This window comes from Salvelinus alpinus, chromosome 9 (assembly GCF_045679555.1).
Source record: "Salvelinus alpinus chromosome 9, SLU_Salpinus.1, whole genome shotgun sequence".
In the NCBI taxonomy this organism is placed as follows: Eukaryota; Metazoa; Chordata; class Actinopteri; order Salmoniformes; family Salmonidae; genus Salvelinus; species Salvelinus alpinus.
The window spans coordinates 2,700,021-2,718,896 of record NC_092094.1 but is presented as its reverse complement, the minus strand read 5'-3'; the positions used below and the strand labels follow the sequence as shown (position 1 = coordinate 2,718,896).

The window sequence follows — 18,876 nt, the reverse complement described above, 5'->3', positions numbered from 1 at the left end:
ATAGTCAGGTCAGGTATCCTACATAGTCAGGTCAGGTATCCTACATAGTCAGGTCAGGTCTCCTACATAGTCAGGTCTCCTATATAGTCAGGTCAGGTCTCCTACATAGTCAGGTCTCCTATATAGTCAGGTCAGGTCTCCTACATAGTCAGGTCTCCTACATAGTCAGGCCAGGTCTCCTATATAGTCAAATCAGGTCTCCTATATAGTCAGGTCAGGTCTCCTACATTAGTCAGGTCTCCTATATAGTCAGGTCAGGTCTCCTACATAGTCAGGTCTCCTATATAGTCAGGTCAGGTCTCCTACATAGTCAGGTCAGGTCTCCTACATAGTCAGGTCAGGTCTCCTACATAGTCAGGTCTCCTATATAGTCAGGTCAGGTCTCCTACATAGTCAGGTCTCCTATATAGTCAGGTCAGGTCTCCTACATAGTCAGGTCTCCTATATAGTCAGGTCAGGTCTCCTATATAGTCAGGTCAGGTCTCCTACATAGTCAGGTCTCCTATATAGTCAGGTCAGGTCTCCTACATAGTCAGGTCTCCTACATAGTCAGGTCAGGTCTCCTACATATTCACGTCTCCTACATAGTGAGGTCAGGTCTCCTACATAGTCAGGTCTCCTACATAGTCAGGTCAGGTCTCCTACATAGTCAGGTCTCCTATATAGTCAGGCCTGGTCTCCTATATAGTCAGGTCAGGTCTCCTACATAGTCAGGTCAGGTCTCCTACATAGTCAGGTCTCTTATATAGTCTGGTATCCTACATAGTCAGGTCAGGTCTTCTACATAGTCAGGTCAGGTCTTCTACATAGTCAGGTCTCCTACATAGTCAGGTCTCCTACATAGTCAGGTCTCCTACATAGTCAGGTCAGGTCTCCTACATAGTCAGGTCAGGTATCCTACATAGTGAGGTCTCCTCTATAGTCAGGTCAGGTCTCCTACATAGTCAAGGGACTGTACTTATCCCTCTACGTATCCTTCCACTAGGGACTGTACTTATCCCTCTATGTATCCTTCCACTAGGGACTGTACTTATCCCTCTACGTATCCTTCCACTAGGGACTGTACTTATCCCTCTACGTATCCTTCCACTAGGGACTGTACTTATCCCTCTACGTATCCTTCCACTAGGGACTGTACTTAGCCCTCTACGTATCCTTCCACTAGGGACTGTACTTATCCCTCTACGTATCCTTCCACTAGGGACTGTACTTATCCCTCTACGTATCCTTCCACTAGGGACTGTACTTATCCCTCTACGTATCCTTCCACTAGGGACTGTACTTATCCCTCTACGTATCCTTCCACTAGGGACTGTACTTATCCCTCTACGTATCCTTCCACTAGGGACTGTACTTATCCCTCTACGTATCCTTCCACTAGGGACTGTACTTATCCCTCTACGTATCCTTCCACTAGGGACTGTACTTATCCCTCTACGTATCCTTCCACTAGGGACTGTACTTATCCCTCTACGTATCCTTCCACTAGGGACTGTACTTATCCCTCTACGTATCCTTCCACTAGGGACTGTACTTATCCCTCTACGTATCCTTCCACTAGGGACTGTACTTATCCCTCTACGTATCCTTCCACTAGGGACTGTACTTATCCCTCTACGTATCCTTCCACTAGGGACTGTACTTATCCCTCTACGTATCCTTCCACTAGGGACTGTACTTATCCCTCTACGTATCCTTCCACTAGGGACTGTACTTATCCCTCTACGTATCCTTCCACTAGGGACTGTACTTATCCCTCTACGTATCCTTCCACTAGGGACTGTACTTATCCCTCTACGTATCCTTCCACTAGGGACTGTACTTATCCCTCTACGTATCCTTCCACTAGGGACTGTACTTATCCCTCTACGTATCCTTCCACTAGGGACTGTACTTATCCCTCTACGTATCCTTCCACTAGGGACTGTACTTATCCCTCTACGTATCCTTCCACTAGGGACTGTACTTATCCCTCTACGTATCCTTCCACTAGGGACTGTACTTATCCCTCTACGTATCCTTCCACTAGGGACTGTACTTACCCTCTCGGTCTCTGTTTCTGGCCCTCTCTCTCTCTCTCTATAACAGAGCAGAGAAAATTAGATATAAATAATTGTCATATTCCAGGTGCTCCTATAAAAAGGTCTAATTAAATCTCATCGTTGTATTAAAATACCTTTGACAGCACTGATCATTCACACTCTGTCCCTAACTAGGGAATATTGGATTGTAAACTTGAGCCATAAGTCTTTATTCAAAAAACAAAACTTTGAAGTTTTGTCTCGCTCTTACAAACGTCTGCTGGTCAGAAACTTTTCTTTTTTTTTTAAATGAACTTCATATCCTTTCTGGTTCATTTTCATCTTTTGAGTATCCAGTACTGTAGTGTCAGGTTGCCAGAGAAGATGATATGTAAAGGGCTTTGTCTATACATCATAATTAGATACCAGGGCATCTTTAGAAATGTGTAATAATCACACTGATAAACACTATTTCCACAGACAGGTAGACTGCCTGAAAAGAAAAGACTCTTCAAAAGCTTTGCCATCTTTCATCCCTGTCCCCATCCACTCTCTCTCCTTTTCAATTCATCTCTCAAACAGACATGGACATTAGAGGGCTATGCCTCAGCAGCAGTAAGAAGGCTACAAATTATTTCAGATTCTACATTAGTAAATGAACCATGAAGAGCAGGACATCATCAATTTGCCGGCAGGGCAAGAATAAGAGAGGTGAAAAACTCTCCCCATCTCTCTGGCTGATGCTACTCTACACACCATATTACAGATCCCCATCTCTCTGGCTGATGCTACTCTACACACCATATTACAGATCCCCATCTCTCTGGCTGATGCTACTCTACACACCATATTACAGATCCCCATCTCTCTGGCTGATGCTACTCTACACACCATATTACAGATCCCCATCTCTCTGGCTGATGCTACACTACACACCATATTACAGATCCCCATCTCTCTGGCTGATGCTACACTACACACCATATTACAGATCCCCATCTCTCTGGCTGATGCTACTCTACACACCATATTACAGATCCCCATCTCTCTGGCTGATGCTACTCTACACACCATATTACAGATCCCCATCTCTCTGGCTGATGCTACTCTACACACCATATTACAGATCCCCATCTCTCTGGCTGATGCTACTCTACACACCATATTACAGATCCCCATCTCTCTGGCTGATGCTACTCTACACACCATATTACAGATCCCCATCTCTCTGGCTGATGCTACTCTACACACCATATTACAGATCCCCATCTCTCTGGCTGATGCTACTCTACACACCATATTACAGATCCCCATCTCTCTGGCTGATGCTACTCTACACACCATATTACAGACCCCCATCTCTCTGGCTGATGCTACTCTACACACCATATTACAGATCCCCATCTCTCTGTCTGATGCTACTCTACACACCATATTACAGATCCCCATCTCTCTGGCTGATGCTACACTACACACCATATTACAGATCCACATCTCTCTGGCTGATGCTACTCTACACACCATATTACAGATCCCCATCTCTCTGGCTGATGCTACTCTACACACCATATTACAGGTTCTCCACAGCCTTGTAACGAGGCTCCTTTTCATTTCTTTAGCAGGACCAGGAAGCAACACGTTGATGTATTGGTTGTATACCAAGATTCATAATAAAATCTGCCTGGAAAAAGGGAGATATTTGCAAATGATTGTGAAATTTTAAATGGTTGATTTAAAATCCATGAAGACGGTTCTTCTGCTTGTGCTGTCAGCTATGGGTCAGTAGGGATCCCTGTTTCCCAAAGTCATCATCCACCCCATCAATCTGAGAGGGCACAACCCATCATCCACCCCATCAATCTGAGAGGGCACAACCCATCATCCACCCCATCAATCTGAGAGGGCACAACCCATCATCCACCCCATCAATCTGAGAGGGCACAACCCATCATCCACCCCATCAATCTGAGAGGGCACAACCCTTCATCCACCCCAACAATCTGAGAGGGCACAACCCATCATCCACCCCATCAATCTGAGAGGGCACAACCCATCATCCACCCCATCAATCTGAGAGAGCACAACCCATCATCTACCCCATCAATCTGAGAGAGCACAACCCATCATCCACCCCAACAATCTGAGAGGGCACAACCCATCATCCACCCCATCAATCTGAGAGGGCACAACCCATCATCCACCCCATCAATCTGAGAGGGCACAAAGTACGTGACAAAGGCTGGGGGATGGTCCGGAGGTGGGCAAAGCCCTCTGTCCCTAAGTGCCAGCTAAGATAGTAGGTAGCTTGTCTAACTCTAACTTGATTGATAACCTAAAATGGCTGCTTGGTATCTAGTTATGAGGTTGGGAGATTGGGAGCCTATCTGGGCTAGCTAAACCCAACAACGCTAATATTACAGACATTAAAGTATTACAGATGTTTGTTTTTTAAACAGGACAAATCTGAGGGGGCACGTGCCTGCTATGGGCCTGATGCCTGTGTTCCCTAGTGCAGAGCATTGGGCCAGTAACTGAAAGGTTGCTGGATCAAATCCCCGAGCTGACAAGGTAAAAATCTTGTCATTCTGCCCCTGAGCAAGGCAGTTAACCCACTGTTCCCCGGGCGCGGAAGACATGGATGTCGATTGAGGTAGCCCCCCCCGCACCTCTCTGATTCAGAGGGGTTGGGTTAAACAGTATTATTTGTTTTTTAACCTTTATTTTAGCTAGGCAAGTCAGTTAAGAGCAAATTCTTATTCACAATGACCTACTCCAGCCAAACCTCAACAACGCTGCGCCAATTGTGCCCCACCGTATGGGACTCCCAACCACGGCCGGATGTCATACGGCCTGGATTTGAACCAGGTACTGTAATGACGCCTCTAGCAGTAAGATGCAGTGCCTTAGACCGCTGCGCCACTTGGGAGCGGTAGACACATTTCAGTTGAAGGCATTCAGTTGTACAACTGACTAGGTATCCCCCCCTTTCCTTTCAGTTGTACAACTGACTAGGTATCCCCCCTTTTCCTTTCAGTTGTATAACTGACTAGGTATCCCCCCCTTTCCTTTCAGTTGTACAACTGACTAGGTATCCCCCCCTTTCCTTTCAGTTGTACAACTGACTAGGTATCCCCCCCTTTCCTTTCAGTTGTACAACTGACTAGGTATCCCCCCCTTTCCTTTCAGTTGTACAACTGTCTAGGTATCCCCCCTTTCCCTTTCAGTTGTACAACTGACTAGGTATCCCCCTTTCCTTTCAGTTGTATAACTGACTAGGTATCCCCCCCTTTCCTTTCAGTTGTACAACTGACTAGGTATCCCCCCCTTTCCTTTCAGCTGTACAACTGACTAGGTATCCCCCCCTTTCCTTTCAGCTGTACAACTGACTAGGTATCCCCCCCTTTCCTTTCAGCTGTACAACTGACTAGGTATCCCCTCCTTTCCTTTCAGTTGTATAACTGACTAGGTATCCCCCCCTTTCCTTTCAGCTGTACAACTGACTAGGTATCCCCCCCTTTCCTTTCAGTTGTATAACTGACTAGGTATCCCCCCCTTTCCTTTCAGTTGTACAACTGACTAGGTATCCCCCCCTTTCCTTTCAGTTGTATAACTGACTAGGTATCCCCCCTTTCCTTTCAGTTGTATAACTGACTAGGTATCCCCCCCTTTCCTTTCAGTTGTACAACTGACTAGGTATCCCCCCCTTTCCTTTCAGTAGTATAACTGACTAGGTATCCCCCCTTTACTTTCAGTAGTATAACTGACTAGGTATCCCCCCTTTCCTTTCAGTTGTATAACTGACTAGGTAGCCCCCCCTTCCCTTTCAGTAGTATAACTGACTAGGTATCCCCCCTTTCCTTTCAGCTGTATAACTGACTAGGTATCCCCCCCTTTCCTTTCAGTTGTACAACTGTCTAGGTAACCCCCCCTTTCCTTTCAGTTGTACAACTGACTAGGTATCCCCTCTTTCCTTTCAGTTGTATAACTGACTAGGTATCCCCCCCTTTCCTTTCAGTTGTACAACTGACTAGGTATCCCCCCCTTTCCTTTCAGTTGTATAACTGACTAGGTATCCCCCCCTTTCCCTTTCAGTTGTACAACTGACTAGGTATCCCCCTTTCCTTTCAGTTGTATAACTGACTAGGTATCCCCCCCTTTCCTTTCAGTTGTACAACTGACTAGGTATCCCCCCCTTTCCTTTCAGTTGTATAACTGACTAGGTACCCCCCCTTTCCTTTCAGTTGTACAACTGACTAGGTATCCCCCTTTCCTTTCAGTTGTATAACTGACTAGGTATCCCCCCCTTTCCTTTCAGTTGTACAACTGACTAGGTATCCCCCCTTTCCTTTCAGTTGTATAACTGACTAGGTATCCCCCCTTTCCTTTCAGTTGTATAACTGACTAGGTATCCCCCCCTTTCCTTTCAGTTGTATAACTGACTAGGTATCCCCCCCTTTCCTTTCAGCCGTATAACTGACTAGGTATCCCCCCCTTTCCTTTCAGTTGTACAACTGACTAGGTATCCCCCCCTTTCCTTTCAGTTGTACAACTGACTAGGTATCCCCCCCTTTCCTTTCAGTTGTACAACTGACTAGGTATCCCCCCCTTTCCTTTCAGTTGTACAACTGACTAGGTATCCCCCCTTTCCTTTCAGTTGTATAACTGACTAGGTATCCCCCCCTTTCCTTTCAGTTGTATAACTGTCTAGGTATCCCCCCTTTCCTTTCAGTTGTACAACTGACTAGGTATCCCCCCCTTTCCTTTCAGTTGTATAACTGACTAGGTATCCCCCCCTTTCCTTTCAGTTGTATAACTGACTAGGTATCCCCCCCTTTCCTTTCAGTTGTACAACTGACTAGGTATCCCCCCCTTTCCTTTCAGTTGTACAACTGACTAGGTATCCCCCCTTTCCTTTCAGCTGTACAACTGACTAGGTATCCCCACTTTCCTTTCAGTTGTACAACTGACTAGGTATCCCCCCTTTCCTTTCAGTTGTATAAATGACTAGGTATCCCCCCCTTTCCTTTCAGTTGTATAACTGACTAGGTATCCCCCCCCTTTCCTTTCAGTTGTATAACTGACTAGGTATCCCCCCTTTCCTTTCAGTAGTACAACTGACTAGGTATCCCCCCCTTTCCTTTCAGTTGTATAACTGACTAGGTACCCGCCCTTTCCTTTCAGTTGTACAACTGACTAGGTATCCCCCCCTTTCCCTTTCAGTTGTACAACTGACTAGGTATCCCCCCTTTCCTTTCAGTTGTACAACTGACTAGGTATCCCCCCTTTCCTTTCAGTTGTACAACTGACTAGGTATCCCCCTTTCCCTTTCAGTTGTATAACTAACTAGAATAGGGTTCCATTTGGGACGCAGACTCTATAGAGAATAGGGTTCCATTTGGGACACACCCTCTCTAGAGAATAGGGTTCCATTTGGGACGCAGCCTCTATAGAGAATAGGGTTCCATTTGGGACACACCCTCTCTAGAGAATAGGGTTCCATTTGGGACGCAGCCTCTCTAGAGAATAGGGTTCCATTTGGGACACACCCTCTATAGAGAATAGGGTTCCATTTGGGACACACCCTCTATAGAGAATAGGGTTCCATTTGGGACGCAGCCTCTCTAGAGAATAGGGTTCCATTTGGGACACACCCTCTATAGAGAATAGGGTTCCATTTGGGACGCAGAATCTCTCTCACGTGGGCGTGATATTCACACGACATCAATAAGAAACTACATTGAGGAACTCAGTGACCTTAACAGATGTGCTTTTACCTCATACTGCATCTCTAGAAGTGGGTCAACAAATATAGCAGCATATTCATCAAATTAAATTGACTGAAATACTGTCCCTGTCAGGCTAATATTGTCTGGCATTACGTCAGTCATTTCATTTCTGATGTTTTTCCAACTTGTCCAAGGTTTAATAACATTTGTCAGAAATGTTTTTCTCCACACAGGAAGCAGCTAGCTCCAGTGAATTGTGGTCTCCACACAACTTCATAATTAGACAAACCTGAAAAATGAATCCTATCTCATCTCCAGCTATCTAACTTTCAAATGTAATTCTCTCTCTCTCTCGCCCTCACTCTTGCTCTCTCTCGCTCTCTAGCTCTCTCTTCCATTCTCGCTCTCTCCCTCTGTGGTGAATTATAAAAACAGAGCAGAGCGCATGGTCGTACCGGGCTGAGGGAACCTCCCGCTGTGACGATTACGATCACCCAGGAACAACCTTCCAATCAACGGCCACACTCTCACGAAGACAGAGGCACCAAGTAGCGAATGTGCAGACGGATGACAATAGGGCTGAGTAGTAGTGGAATATTCCAATTATTAAACCAGAATGTGATACTTTTTCCAGTTCACACCGCCTCATTCCTTGCCTGCTAGTCCTCGTCCCTCCATAGAGCTGCTTCGGTCTCTACACCGCCTCATTCCTTGCCTGCTAGTCCTCGTCCCTCCATAAAGCTGCTTCGGTCTCTACACCGCCTCATTCTTTGCCTGCTAGTCCTCGTCCCTCCATAAAGCTGCTTCGGTCTCTACACCGCCTCATTCTTTGCCTGCTAGTCCTCGTCCCTCCATAAAGCTGCTTCGGTCTCTACACCGCCTCATTCCTTGCCTGCTAGTCCTCGTCCCTCCATAAAGCTGCTTCGGTCTCTACACCGCCTCATTCTTTGCCTGCTAGTCCTCGTCCCTCCATAGAGCTGCTTCGGTCTCTACACCGCCTCATTCTTTGCCTGCTAGTCCTCGTCCCTCCATAAAGCTGCTTCGGTCTCTACACCGCCTCATTCTTTGCCTGCTAGTCCTCGTCCCTCCATAAAGCTGCTTCGGTCTCTACACCGCCTCATTCTTTGCCTGCTAGTCCTCGTCCCTCCATAAAGCTGCTTCGGTCTCTACACCGCCTCATTCCTTGCCTGTTAGTCCTCGTCCCTCCATAAAGCTGCTTCGGTCTCTACACCGCCTCATTCCTTGCCTGCTAGTCCTCGTCCCTCCATAAAGCTGCTTCGGTCTCTACACCGCCTCATTCTTTGCCTGCTAGTCCTCGTCCCTCCATAAAGCTGCTTCGGTCTCTACACCGCCTCATTCCTTGCCTGCTAGTCCTCGTCCCTCCATAAAGCTGCTTCGGTCTCTACACCGCCTCATTCCTTGCCTGCTAGTCCTCGTCCCTCCATAGAGCTGCTTCGGTCTCTACACCGCCTCATTCTTTGCCTGCTAGTCCTCGTCCCTCCATAGAGCTGCTTCGGTCTCTACACCGCCTCATTCTTTGCCTGCTAGTCCTCGTCCCTCCATAAAGCTGCTTCGGTCTCTACACCGCCTCATTCTTTGCCTGCTAGTCCTCGTCCCTCCATAAAGCTGCTTCGGTCTCTACACCGCCTCATTCTTTGCCTGCTAGTCCTCGTCCCTCCATAAAGCTGCTTCGGTCTCTACACCGCCTCATTCTTTGCCTGCTAGTCCTCGTCCCTCCATAAAGCTGCTTCGGTCTCTACACCGCCTCATTCCTTGCCTGCTAGTCCTCGTCCCTCCATAAAGCTGCTTCGGTCTCTACACCGCCTCATTCTTTGCCTGCTAGTCCTCGTCCCTCCATAAAGCTGCTTCGGTCTCTACACCGCCTCATTCTTTGCCTGCTAGTCCTCGTCCTTCCATAAAGCTGCTTCGGTCTCTACACCGCCTCATTCTTTGCCTGCTAGTCCTGGTCCCTCCATAAAGCTGCTTCAGTCTCTACACCGCCTCATTCTTTGCCTGCTAGTCCTCGTCCCTCCATAAAGCTGCTTCGGTCTCTACACCGCCTCATTCTTTGCCTGCTAGTCCTCGTCCCTCCATAAAGCTGCTTCGGTCTCTACACCGCCTCATTCTTTGCCTGCTAGTCCTGGTCCCTCCATAAAGCTGCTTCAGTCTCTACACCGCCTCATTCTTTGCCTGCTAGTCCTCGTCCCTCCATAAAGCTGCTTCGGTCTCTACACCGCCTCATTCTTTGCCTGCTAGTCCTCATCCCTCCATAAAGCTGCTTTGGTCTCTACACCGCCTCATTCTTTGCCTGCTAGTCTGCGTCCCTCCATAAAGCTGCTTTGGTCTCTACACCGCCTCATTCTTTGCCTGCTAGTCCTCGTCCCTCCATAAAGCTGCTTCGGTCTCTACACCGCCTCATTCTTTGCCTGCTAGTCCTCGTCCCTCCATAAAGCTGCTTCGGTCTCTACACCGCCTCATTCTTTGCCTGCTAGTCCGCGTCTCTCCATAAAGCTGCTTTGGTCTCTACACCGCCTCATTCTTTGCCTGCTAGTCCTCGTCTCTCCATAAAGCTGCTTTGGTCTCTACACCGCCTCATTCTTTGCCTGCTAGTCCTCGTCCCTCCATAAAGCTGCTTCGGTCTCTACACCGCCTCATTCTTTGCCTGCTAGTCCTCGTCCCTCCATAAAGCTGCTTTGGTCTCTACACCGCCTCATTCTTTGCCTGCTAGTCCTGGTCCCTCCATAAAGCAGCTTCGGTCTCTACACCGCCTCATTCCTTGCCTGCTAGTCCTCGTTCCTCCATAAAGCTGCTTCGGTCTCTACACCGCCTCATTCCTTGCCTGCTAGTCCTGGTCCCTCCATAAAGCTGCTTCGGTCTCTACACCGCCTCATTCCTTGCCTGCTAGTCCTCGTCCCTCCATAAAGCTGCTTCGGTCTCTACACCGCCTCATTCCTTGCCTGCTAGTCCTCGTCCTTCCATAAAGCTGCTTCGGTCTCTACACCGCCTCATTCCTTGCCTGCTAGTCCTGGTCCATCCATAAAGCTGCTTCGGTCTCTACACCGCCTCATTCTTTGCCTGCTAGTCCTCGTCCCTCCATAAAGCTGCTTCGGTCTCTACACCGCCTCATTCCTTGCCTGCTAGTCCTGGTCCATCCATAAAGCTGCTTCGGTCTCTACACCGCCTCATTCTTTGCCTGCTAGTCCTCGTCCCTCCATAAAGCTGCTTTGGTCTCTACACCGCCTCATTCTTTGCCTGCTAGTCTGCGTCCCTCCATAAAGCTGCTTCGGTTTCTACACCGCCTCATTCTTTGCCTGCTAGTCCTGGTCCCTCCATAAAGCTGCTTTGGTATCTACACCGCCTCATTCCTTGCCTGCTAGTCCTCGTCCCTCCATAAAGCTGCTTTGGTCTCTACACCGCCTCATTCTTTGCCTGCTAGTCCTGGTCCCTCCATAAAGCAGCTTCGGTCTCTACACCGCCTCATTCCTTGCCTGCTAGTCCTCGTTCCTCCATAAAGCTGCTTCGGTCTCTACACCGCCTCATTCCTTGCCTGCTAGTCCTGGTCCCTCCATAAAGCTGCTTCGGTCTCTACACCGCCTCATTCCTTGCCTGCTAGTCCTCGTCCTTCCATAAAGCTGCTTCGGTCTCTACACCGCCTCATTCTTTGCCTGCTAGTCCTCGTCCCTCCATAAAGCTGCTTCGGTCTCTACACCGCCTCATTCTTTGCCTGCTAGTCCTCGTCCCTCCATAAAGCTGCTTCGGTCTCTACACCGCCTCATTCTTTGCCTGCTAGTCCTCGTCCCTCCATAAAGCTGCTTCGGTCTCTACACCGCCTCATTCTTTGCCTGCTAGTCCTCGTCCCTCCATAAAGCTGCTTCGGTCTCTACACCGCCTCATTCTTTGCCTGCTAGTCCTCGTCCCTCCATAAAGCTGCTTCGGTCTCTACACCGCCTCATTCCTTGCCTGCTAGTCCTTGTCCCTCCATAAAGCTGCTTCGGTCTCTCTTTGTTCTTGAACCCCATAAACTAAATTATTTTGTAGGCTAAATGAAGCAGCCTAACACAATGTACATTCACATTGTACTGGCTAAATGTAACCAAACACACATGCATAATGGTATTGGACAGGTTAAATATGCTATTGTATCACCATTGTAGCCCCTACAAATACATTGAATATTATTCATCCTTTTAGACGTGTGTGTATAAGGTAGTTGTTGTGAATTTGTTAGATATTACTGGATTGTCGGAACCAGAAGCACAAGCATTTCGCTACACTCGCATTAACATCTGCTAACCATGTGTATGTGACCAATAACATTTGATTTGATTTGATTATAGTGCAATGATTCATTATGCCATTCCAGGGACACAGACATTTTCCAGGGAAAAAAACTGTCCCCAGAAATGAATACAGCCCCCCCCCCCACACACACACACGTAATACACAGACTGGTAGTGGTATCATTGGCATATCCAGGTTAGGTTGGGTATATCAGTCCCACAGCACCAGACCATTATCTCACATCAAAAGGAAATTAACAAAAAACTGCCTCTCCTCCATTCCCATCTCTCTCTCTCTCTCTCTCCTCTATTTCTCTCTCGCTTTCTTTTGCTCTCTCTCTCTCTTCTCTCTCTCCTTCTCTTCTCTCTCTCTCCTTATTTTGCTCTTTCTCTCCTTCCCTCGCTGTCCGTAAACAGCATGTGTTATTATAAGCTACTACAGTATAGACCTGCAGGTCTTGTCTAGGTGCTGAGTGTAATACCGGTTCCCGTACTCACAGCGAATGAACGTGACACTGCAGGATAGGGGGGCAGTAATACAGTGTATTTACACTGGACAATTCACGCAAATCACGCCTCAAAAAACAAGTGGAAAAGATGACTCCTACTAAACGCCGCTTTCTTTCTTTCCCATCTTCTTCACCCGGCCATGTCCCTTCAATTCCGCTTTCATAAACAAATCCATAATACGTAGCCTTTTATGACAACTGTCGGTGTCTGGAGAGAAGAGGCTATCGTCTCCTACACACAGAGAAACTTGGTCATCATTGAGGATGCTGTGACCTTGTGTTTGGTTGTCCTTTACAAGTGAATAGATGACAAAATGCCAAAGGACACGAACCGTCGGCAGAAGACATCACAAAGCCGAACAACAAGTGGCTATTAGCATACATTCAGATTCAGAAAGCATTGCACAGAAGATGAACGGAAGGTTAGGTAAACTATAAATAACAGGCTATACATTACAATAGTCTAGAAAGATGCTCTACAGATGCCCGTGACAATAACACTAAAGTTATCCCTAATACATAACAACAATTAGCATAACAGTATCCTGAGACAGAGCGAGTTAACACCGTCTCCGTTCGCAAATACACATCTTGAAACTGACCGCGAAGAGGTGTTCTTCGCAAAGAGTGAGGAAATTCTTAAAATATTCTTACCTTCGCTATTGTCCTCTTCCCTATTCAAATACATGGCTATAAACTCACTCCTGGGCTGCTTGGTGGCGTTGCCAATGGTTATGATGATTATTAGACCTCCTGCAGTCAGAAGAACTCTCTGGTTCCGGGTTTTGTCTTGTTGCTCCGCGAGAGTGCGCGTGCCTCAGTACTCTTTCCTCCTCCCAGTGCGTGCGTTCGTGCAGGAGGCACCTGCTGTATAGTACCCCACACATACAATTATCTGTCAGGTCCCTCAGTCGAGCAGTGAATTTGAAACACAGATTCAACCACAAAGACCAAGGAGATTTTCCAATGCCTCACAAATTTGATAGTGAATATCCCTTTGAGCATGGTGAAGTTATTAATTACACTTTGGTTGGTCTCTCTCGCGCTCTCTCTCTCTCTCTCTCTCTCTCTCTCTCTCTCTCTAACTCAATTTATTGGCATGGGAAACATATGTTAACATTGCCAAAGCAAGTTAAATAGATAACAAACAAAAGGGAAATAAACAATCAAAATGAACAGTAAACATTACACTCACAAAAGTTCCAAAAGATTAAAGACATTTCAAATGTCATATTGTGTCTATATACAATGTTGCAATGATGTGCAAATGGTTAAAGTACAAACGGGAAAATAAATAAACTTACATATGGGTTGTATTTACAATGGTGTTTGTTCTTCACTGGTTGCCCTTTTCTTGTGGCAACAGGTCACAAATCTTCCTGCGGTGATGACACACTGTGGTATTTCACCCAATATCAAAATTGGATTTGTTTTCTAATTCTTTGTGGGTCTGTGTAATGTGAGGGAAATATGTGTCTCTAATATGGTCATACATTTGGCAGGAGGTTAGGAAGGGACGAGGACTAGCAGGCAAAGAATGATTTGGTGTAGAGACCGAAGCAACTCAATGTGTAAGTGACAGTTGGGGGCTGGTCCAACTCAATGTGTAAGTGACAGTTGGGGGCTGGTCCAACTCAATGTGTAAGTGACAGTTGGGGGCTGGTCCAACTCAATGTGTAAGTGACAGATGGGGGCTGGTCCAACTCAATGTGTAAGTGACAGATGGGGGCTGGTCCAACTCAATGTGTAAGTGACAGTTGGGGGCTGGTCCAACTCAATGTGTAAGTGACAGTTGGGGGCTGGTCCAACTCAATGTGTAAGTGACAGATGGGGGCTGGTCCAACTCAATGTGTAAGTGACAGTTGGGGGCTGGTTCAACTCAATGTGTAAGTGACAGTTGGGGGCTGGTTCAACTCAATGTGTAAGTGACAGTTGGGGGCTGGTTCAACTCAATGTGTAAGTGACAGTTTTTTATTTATTTTATTTCACCGTTATTTTACCAGGTAAGTTGACTGAGAACACGTTCTCATTTGCAGCAACGACCTGGGGAATAGTTACAGGGGAGAGGAGGGGGATGAATGAGCCAATCGTAAACTGGGGATTATTAGGTGACCGTGATGGTTGAGGGCCAGATTGGGAATTTAGCCAGGACACCGGGGTTAACACCCCTACTCTTACGATAAGTGCCATGGGATCTTTAATGACCTCAGAGAGTCAGGACACCCGTTTAACGTCCCATCCGAAAGACGGCACCCTACACAGAGCAGTGTCCCCAATCACTGCCCTGGGGCATTGGGATCTTTTTTTGTTTAGACCAGAGGAAAGAGTGCCTCCTACTGGCCCTCCAACACCACTTCCAGCAGCATCTGGTCTCCCATCCAAGGACTGACCAGGACCAACCCTGCTTAGCTTCAGAAGCAAGCCAGCAGTGGTATGCAGGGTGGTATGCTGCTGGCACAGTTGGGGGCTGGTTCAACTCAATGTGTAAGTGACAGTTGGGGGCTGGTCCAACTCAATGTGTAAGTGACAGTTGGGGGCTGGTCCAACTCAATGTGTAAGTGACAGTTGGGGGCTGGTTCAACTCAATGTGTAAGTGACAGTTGGGGGCTGGTTCAACTCAATGTGTAAGTGACAGTTGGGGGCTGGTCCAACTCAATGTGTAAGTGACAGTTGGGGGCTGGTCCAACTCAATGTGTAAGTGACAGATGGGGGCTGGTCCAACTCAATGTGTAAGTGACAGTTGGGGGCTGGTTCAACTCAATGTGTAAGTGACAGTTGGGGGCTGGTCCAACTCAATGTGTAAGTGACAGTTGGGGGCTGGTTCAACTCAATGTGTAAGTGACAGTTGGGGGCTGGTCCAACTCAATGTGTAAGTGACAGTTGGGGGCTGGTCCAACTCAATGTGTAAGGGACAGATGGGGGCTGGTCCAACTCAATGTGTAAGTGACAGTTGGTGGCTGGTCCAACTCAATGTGTAAGTGACAGTTGGGGGCTGGTTCAACTCAATGTGTAAGTGACAGTTGGGGGCTGGTTCAACTCAATGTGTAAGTGACAGATGGGGGCTGGTCCAACTCAATGTGTAAGTGACAGATGGGGGCTGGTCCAACTCAATGTGTAAGTGACAGTTGGGGGCTGGTTCAACTCAATGTGTAAGTGACAGTTCAACAGTTGGGGGCTGGTCCAACTCAATGTGTAAGTGACAGTTGGGGGCTGGTCCAACTCAATGTGTAAGTGACAGTTGGGGGCTGGTCCAACTCAATGTGTAAGTGACAGTTGGGGGCTGGTCCAACTCAATGTGTAAGTGACAGTTGGGGGCTGGTTCAACTCAATGTGTAAGTGACAGTTGGGGGCTGGTCCAACTCAATGTGTAAGTGACAGATGGGGGCTGGTCCAACTCAATGTGTAAGTGACAGTTGGGGGCTGGTCCAACTCAATGTGTAAGTGACAGTTGGGGGCTGGTCCAACTCAATGTGTAAGTGACAGTTGGGGGCTGGTTCAACTCAATGTGTAAGGGACAGATGGGGGCTGGTCCAACTCAATGTGTAAGTGACAGTTGGGGGCTGGTCCAACTCAATGTGTAAGTGACAGTTGGGGGCTGGTTCAACTCATTGTGTAAGTGACAGATGGGGGCTGGTCCAACTCAATGTGTAAGTGACAGTTGGGGGCTGGTCCAACTCAATGTGTAAGTGACAGATGGGGGCTGGTTCAACTCATTGTGTAAGTGACAGTTGGGGGCTGGTTCAACTCAATGTGTAAGTGACAGTTGGGGGCTGGTCCAACTCAATGTGTAAGTGACAGTTGGGGGCTGGTCCAACTCAATGTGTAAGTGACAGATGGGGGCTGGTCCAACTTAATGTGTAAGTGACAGTTGGGGGCTGGTCCAACTCAATGTGTAAGTGACAGTTGGGGGCTGGTCCAACTCAATGTGTAAGTGACAGATGGGGGCTGGTCCAACTCAATGTGTAAGTGACAGATGGGGGCTGGTCCAACTCAATGTGTAAGTGACAGATGGGGGCTGGTCCAACTCAATGTGTAAGTGACAGTTGGGGGCTGGTCCAACTCAATGTGTAAGTGACAGTTGGGGGCTGGTTCAACTCAATGTGTAAGTGACAGATGGGGGCTGGTCCAACTCATTGTGTAAGTGACAGTTGGGGGCTGGTTCAACTCAATGTGTAAGTGACAGATGGGGGCTGGTCCAACTCAATGTGTAAGTGACAGATGGGGGCTGGTCCAACTCAATGTGTAAGTGACAGTTGGGGGCTGGTTCAACTCAATGTGTAAGTGACAGTTCAACAGTTGGGGGCTGGTCCAACTCAATGTGTAAGTGACAGTTGGGGGCTGGTCCAACTCAATGTGTAAGTGACAGTTGGGGGCTGGTCCAACTCAATGTGTAAGTGACAGTTGGGGGCTGGTCCAACTCAATGTGTAAGTGACAGTTGGGGGCTGGTTCAACTCAATGTGTAAGTGACAGTTGGGGGCTGGTCCAACTCAATGTGTAAGTGACAGATGGGGGCTGGTCCAACTCAATGTGTAAGTGACAGTTGGGGGCTGGTCCAACTCAATGTGTAAGTGACAGTTGGGGGCTGGTCCAACTCAATGTGTAAGTGACAGTTGGGGGCTGGTTCAACTCAATGTGTAAGGGACAGATGGGGGCTGGTCCAACTCAATGTGTAAGTGACAGTTGGGGGCTGGTCCAACTCAATGTGTAAGTGACAGTTGGGGGCTGGTTCAACTCATTGTGTAAGTGACAGATGGGGGCTGGTCCAACTCAATGTGTAAGTGACAGTTGGGGGCTGGTCCAACTCAATGTGTAAGTGACAGATGGGGGCTGGTTCAACTCATTGTGTAAGTGACAGTTGGGGGCTGGTTCAACTCAATGTGTAAGTGACAGTTGGGGGCTGGTCCAACTCAATGTGTAAGTGACAGTTGGGGGCTGGTCCAACTCAATGTGTAAGTGACAGATGGGGGCTGGTCCAACTTAATGTGTAAGTGACAGTTGGGGGCTGGTCCAACTCAATGTGTAAGTGACAGTTGGGGGCTGGTCCAACTCAATGTGTAAGTGACAGTTGGGGGCTGGTCCAACTCAATGTGTAAGTGACAGATGGGGGCTGGTCCAACTCAATGTGTAAGTGACAGATGGGGGCTGGTCCAACTCAATGTGTAAGTGACAGATGGGGGCTGGTCCAACTCAATGTGTAAGTGACAGTTGGGGGCTGGTCCAACTCAATGTGTAAGTGACAGTTGGGGGCTGGTTCAACTCAATGTGTAAGTGACAGATGGGGGCTGGTCCAACTCATTGTGTAAGTGACAGTTGGGGGCTGGTTCAACTCAATGTGTAAGTGACAGTTGGGGGCTGGTTCAACTCAATGTGTAAGTGACAGATGGGGGCTGGTCCAACTCATTGTGTAAGTGACAGTTGGGGGCTGGTCCAACTCAATGTGTAAGTGACAGTTCGACAGTTGGGGGCTGGTCCAACTCAATGTGTAAGTGACAGTTGGGGGCTGGTCCAACTCAATGTGTAAGTGACAGTTGGGGGCTGGTTCAACTCAATGTGTAAGGGACAGATGGGGGCTGGTTCAACTCAATGTGTAAGGGAAGTCCCCCCCCAATTGTACAAAATAACATGGCAACTTATTGGCACCGAGCGCAGCATATACACGATGGACAAGTACACTAGTTCTGGCCCGGTTTCATCCAAAGCTGATGGCAAATGCCATGCTGCAAATGAGCTGTGTAACACTCCAAAATTCCTATAGTGGGCGAGTGTGTTCTATCTAAATTTTTCATAGGCTTTATGTAACGCAAGTCAAGACCCAAGAGTAAAATTTTGAGATTTTGAAAGTTTTGGCAAAAACTTATCACCCCCTTAAAAAAGTGCTTTCTGGACCGTTTTTTGAAATTCTTTCGAGTTTTATGTCAATTACACATGTGTAAGAACTATATGAAAATACTTTTTTCAAATTTTATTAACATAATTTTTTTTGATTTTTTTTTTTGAACTTAAGGTATATGTTTTGTACATTTGGAATGTGATTTCATAGGAAGTCAAAAGTCAAAAATGTCAAAAATTGGGAAAAAACGTATCACCCCCTTTAAAAAAGTGCTTTCTGGACCGTTTTTTGAAATTCTTTCGATTTTTAGGTCAATTACACATGTATAAGAACTGTATGAAAATACATTAGTCACATTTTATTATCATAATTTTTTTGTAAATGTTTATTTGAACATAAGGAATATGTTTTGTGCATTTGGAATGTGATTTCATAGGAAGTCAAAAGTCAAAAGTCAAAAATGTCAAAAATTTGGAAAAAACGTATCACCCCCTTTAAAAAGGTGCTTT

The 18,876-nt window shown here is 47.2% G+C and overlaps 1 long non-coding RNA gene across 1 annotated transcript in view; it reads right to left on the bottom strand.

Annotated features, from left to right (window-relative positions):
* Positions 1–13,481, bottom strand: part of LOC139584150 (uncharacterized) — a 176,979-nt gene extending 163,498 nt beyond the window's left edge. Inside the window, exon 1 of the long non-coding RNA XR_011676720.1 lies at positions 13,191–13,481. This is a non-coding gene — a long non-coding RNA (uncharacterized lncRNA). The remainder of the gene's footprint in view (positions 1–13,190) is intronic.
* Between the last annotated feature and the right edge of the window lie 5,395 nt (positions 13,482–18,876).